We start from the raw sequence: 6,000 nt of genomic DNA on the forward strand, positions 1-6,000 counted from the left end.
ATTGACACCCTTAATTGTTTGTGCTGTCTGATAATGGCCCTCAAAGCCTCGCCGTATCAGCAATAACCTTCTGTCTCAGTTGTATGGGGTGGATTGGGGGTTGGGGAGCTAATGTAGCCTCTCTCTCTCTTATTCTGAGGCATGTGCCACTGCTGGGGGACAGAAATAAATGTTGAACCATCAACAGGGGTTTTGAGCCGTGCTTTCTGCCACTTTCACAAGGTTGAAGTGCTCTGTATTCATAACTGCTGCCTGAATTTTGCACAAGTGCGTGTAAATTCTCAAACCCTCCGGAGGTCATCAGGGAATCCCATTTCCATATTGTTTATTAGCAGCTTTGTGTGTTTGCCAGCACTGCAATTCGAATTCGGAACCACGGGCACTTTGCGATATCGTTGTCTTATTAATTACGTGCGGGGGTGTAAGTACAAATCTCTTGATACGTCAGGCATGGTCTTCAAAGGCGCTGCTTTATTATGAGAGGAAACGTTAGCCTTAATTAAACGACACACTTTTATTAGCACAGCGTGTAATAGTGGCTTCCATTCCTGTCAGCGCTGAATGCCTGACACTGGTGGTTATGCCAGTCAATGGCCTTTAAGAAATAACAACTGTCTAATCCCATTGCAACTTGTGTAATTAGAGCGAATGCTCTTGTCATTAGGCAGCCACAAATTGCCCACTTACCCTGGCTGATAAATATTTGAGAGACACTTCTTATAAATTGTTAGGGTATTGAAAGGAATTTGCCTGAAAGCAAATTAATAAGTTATTTATGAGGAGTGTTAATCAGTTATCTCTCTGCATTCATAGCTGCACTGCATGGATTGGAGTACAGTAGGTCTAGTCATTGAGACAATAGCAGGCTGTACTCAACTTCAGCTGTGCTGAAACTTTTAGACACACACACACACACACACACACACACAGTACTCATGCTAATAATGCACACTCACACACCCTATAAAAACTATAAATATATATTTAAAAAGTAACTGAAGTAATTGTCCCCTCCATTACACCCTACCTTTGAATGAGCACAAATTCAATGATGCACCTTTATAAAAAAACAAAAACAAAAAAAAAACCAATCAAAACCTTTAATATGAGCTTTTTCATTCATTAATTTACTGTAAATGCTTTTCCTTTTAAGGGTCACACCTCTGGCAGGGTACACCCTGGAAAGGTTACCAGACCATCTCAGGGCTGACACATAAGCCACTTTTACAGAGATGGCACTTTAGTAGCACAATGAAGTTCCCCTTTATACCGCACTTGCATTTTTACATTGAACTAACCTACAGTGGCATCATGTCGCTCCAGTGTACACTGCTTCGTGGCATAGGTGGTCAAAAGAGACATAATGGGCTTGACGTTTAACACACGAGTGAAGACTTCTAGCATGACATATAACATATGCATCAACAGCAATTTCTAAACAGTAACAAAGGCATAAAATGTCAATAACAACCACTTACTGTCTAATATAGTGGCTCGGTGGGTGAGGAGCTCCAGAATCTCTTTGTTTTCCCAGTTTGCGGACATTTACAGCCGCCGTTCTTCTGCGAATTACCTGCCATGCTAACATCTGCTTTTTAAAAGTCCTGCAGTGGGTCACACACATAAGCACATCTTTAAATCGTCACACTCATGCTGCTCATGGCTTTATGTTTTACACGGACCTTGCTTCGGCGCTGTTAAAACCTCCGTTTTTGGCTCAGAGGTGAGACCATAACTTTGCAACCATCCAAGATGCAGTCACAGAACAGTAACAGTGTTTAGTTAAGATTCAAGTGAAAGCTGAGTTTAAAGATCAGTATGGTCCATGCAAGCGCAGAGGAAGTAGTGGGTTAGGAAGTAGGGAAGGGCCATTAACCCCCGCACACTTAATGCACCTAGCCAACATTTGCTTGAACTCGTTGATGTATCATGGCTGGAGTATTCCCATCATAAGATGGTCTGTAGTTAGTGATTATTTGCATACAGATGACTATGTAACAGTAGACATTGTTAGCAGCAACTGTGATAAAAGTACAGGGCCTTCATTGGGCCACAGTGATAACATATAAGCGTTCCAGTGTGGGTGTTGTCACTCTAAATATTGTTGGTCACACTGTGGCAGCAGGGGTGATGATAGGCACTGAGCAGAGAGAGAGGTGGCTGAGGTGACGGTGGGAAAACTGAACAGGTCTATTTGTAGTGGCTGCAACACAGAGGGGGTTTTCAACACTCCCACAGAGTGGAGATAATGTAGGGCAATATGAGTTCCTCCTCTGTCTAGACAAGGTTTGTTTGGCTGAAGGGACAGAACTGCTGGAGGAATTGATTGTTTCACTTTATTATCCCAGAGGGAATTCAGTGTGGGCACAAATTTGTATATATACAAACAGATCATGCATACCTAAAGGAAAATAATCAGCAGACATGGGCAAACTATAGTCTGTACATTTCAAACACACAGTAAAAAGTACACAATACTATGTAACGCCAATATTTCCCAGAAAGGGCTGTGCGTTATGGTGAGTTAATTCCAAACATGAAGCACGCAATTCAAGTGGTGAAATTATATTCAGAGTTAATGCAAAGACATGAATAGATGCCATTGCTCATTGGATGGCGCAAATGAAGAAGTTACAAGAAATTTCCGTCCTTCACATTTTGCGTAAGTTTAAAATTTTCATTTAAACTACTTTTCATTTAAAGTACAGCGTTGTCCTCAGCACTCCCAGTAAAGAATTGTTCCTCTGATGTCACCAACTAGCGTGTCGAAAGATGGCTGTGCCCTGCTGATAAAAACGTGCTAGTTTTCTTGCAAATATGGATGCCATATCTTGCCTAAGGTAGACATAGTTACATTATAATGCTCTTGAGTCCAGGTTTTTGTATATGTCTTGCCTTTGCCTGCATCGTCACATCTTTTTTCATTTGTTTCACAAAGAGTAAATTCATGCAGGATGATATGGCAGATTGTGGGCCGGAGCTCTCACGTGTTGCATTTAAATCAAATACTGACTTAAATCAGCGTTTTTTCAGTCAGCAGATACCACCACTTTGTCAGTGATTTCAGTATCAGTCACTGACACCAAAAGGCACTTATGCAGCAGCATGATATGCCGCCCATCATTTTGTGACACAGCCAGACAGCACTTGGCATGGCAGTATGATACGCAGATGGGCAGTGTAAGTCGAGGAATACTTGTTGTGGCCATGTGATGTGCTGCTGGATGGCGACAGTTTGAAACACTGCTGGCACGTCAACAACAGATGCAGGAGGACACCAAGTGCTTGATATGTAGACATGGAAGTCCACTGACAAAGTTGTGATATGAGATAACTTCGGATGTGGTGCAAGTATATTGAAGTTGATGTCTGTCACAGAGTTGAATAGGCGTTTTCTAGGCTTGAGTAAACTAAATAAAATCTTGGTTGACTGATATTCTACCTACTCTTCAACCACTTGATTGGTCAATGGGGAAAACAAATATGTGCATTACCTCTACATTAACTGTGACAATAACATTAACTGTACAATACCTTCACTGAACCTTTTGTACATACATTTTGTGTTCTTTATTTTCTATTTTTTCTTTTATATTTTCCGATTGCTTCGATATCTTTATCTTATGTCTTTATTATTTAAATTCAATATTTTTATTCTTCCTTTATGTTAATTGTTATGCACCAAAACACCAAGTCAAATTCCTTGTATATGAAAATGTACGTGGCAACATAACTGGATTCTGATTCTGATTCTGAACTAAACGGCCACAATGACTGCACTACAAGTGAAAGCAGTGCACCAAAGCTTTTCTTTTTCTTCCTGAGGCCAACATTGCAATTAGACTCGAGAGCAACACTTTTTTTCTTTTTTTTTTTTGTAAAGATATTTAGCTTAAGGTAAAAATTGCATAAATGAAAAATTGTGAAGATTAAATATACCAATGGGAAACATGTCAATTTCAGAAAAAAAAACTTGATGCTTGCATGAGGTAGTATATCAGGCCATTCAAAAAAGCCATATTTTGCAAACTTACAATGAAAACAATTTTTGAGCTTGTATAGGTCACATGATGTACAACAAACAAGGTTGGTAGGAACTAGCTCCCTCAGACATGATGCAGCAGGCACTATGAGAGGTGTTATTTCATCGCATAACTCTTTAAAAGTCCAAAAGTCCACAATTCCTCTGTGTAATGGTAAACTATCACCTCCCAGAAATCCCTCATACATGGCTGCTCCCACGTATAGGGGACTTGTCTTTCTATTATGGCTCCATAACACGCCTACATAGAAGGTAGAAGGTAGATTTATTGGTCAAGATTACACTTGACCTTGATTGGAAATAATGACAGATAGTGTGGTGACTGCAATAGAAATAAAGCTGCTAATGTTTTGAACATCTACCACCATAGTTACTGGAACGTTATCGTGCGGTGAGAAGTTGCAGAGCATCACCCAATGGAAACACAGTCATCTCGCAATTGTGCTTTATCGACATTTTGAAAATATTACTTAAGGTTTGCCCAAATCTGTAATGGAAACCTGCCTACTGTCACTTTTCACCCATTGTTCTAATCGAAGGCCAACCATCATGTCATGCACAAGCACTACGTTTAACAACAGTGGTCTGTCCTCTCTCCCTGTGTGCTTGAACCATCCATCATCCAGAGCAAGTACTGTACTTTACCTTGCACTGACATTTGACCACCGCAGATATTCTGTATCACCAAAGCATCTCAACTAAAAACACGGCACATTCAAACACTCCAGTGCTAAGAGCAGGGTGTTTTCAGAAGAGCACCTGGCTTTTTTTTTTTTTTAATTTAAATTTGGTGGACACATGGCCCTTTTTAAAAAACATCAGCAATGTTGTGACCAGTGAGGGTTTGGTCGGAGAAGAGCATATCGACCAACCAGTCGACCAGCTGACCAGAGTGTGTCAGCCCCAGAGTCCTCACGATGCAGCCCACCCACATCCACAGAATTTGAGAGCTCTGACCGAGTCCCTGACCCTCTCTGCATTCTTCACTCTCTCTATTAGGACCCCTCTCGATCACACACATTCGCCCTCATAGGGGTGTGTATCTTCAGAACTGTCGATGCTATCTGAGTAAAGCATGTAAACCTAAAACTGTCCTTTTACATATCAACCAGAAACTCTCCCTGTGCATCTGACAGCACTTCAAACCTCACCCCTGCAGACTGGCTGGATCCTCTTACTTGTCCTGTTGCTCTGTAACTCATTCAGGGCGTTGACAGTGATGAAACCAGCTCCTTTTCCCTGACCGGCACTCCTGCTGCCATTTTTGCCAGCCCAAAGAGCGCCTCCTCCTCCATTCCCCCCAATGTGAGACAGCTGGCCAGCAAAGTGCCGCACAGCTTCTGTCTTACTGAAACACTGTTTGGGTACAACTATGTGGAATTATACAAAGCTTAAGTTCAAACATTATATCCATGCTAGCTGCTGTCCCACTAGCTTCTAACACAATGGAATCTTTCATTTAGGCTTTCTGCTGTCTGTCTCTGAAAAAGTGAGACATATTTCTGGTATTAGGTATTCATATTCTAAGATAAATGAGTATCCACTTGATGTTATTGTTATGATTATAACAATAGAGGTGGAAATTACCACTTACCCTGCTGATTCAAAGCGTTTCATTCAGTTCAAATAAAAGATTTGTAGTCGACAATTTAGTTCATCATTTTGATTCATAATGCCCTGACTTTCAGTGCTGCCTCGGACATCCTGCACAAACCTGACATTTTTAAATATGACTTCCAATTAGGGATGGGCATTTCAAGTATTCTCCATATGTAAGCACTCACCTTAAATTATTATAAAGTACTTAAATACAAAAAAAGACTAATGTAAAAATAGGAATAGGAATTGGCAACGACACAGAAAGCAAATGCAATTTGAAATTCATTTATTGAACAGTCAGGCTTCATTTAAACCATTTCAAAGTATTTACTGAAAATAAACATAAGAAAAATCATCAA

This window comes from Plectropomus leopardus, chromosome 10 (assembly GCF_008729295.1).
Source record: "Plectropomus leopardus isolate mb chromosome 10, YSFRI_Pleo_2.0, whole genome shotgun sequence".
Classification (NCBI taxonomy): domain Eukaryota; kingdom Metazoa; phylum Chordata; class Actinopteri; order Perciformes; family Serranidae; genus Plectropomus; species Plectropomus leopardus.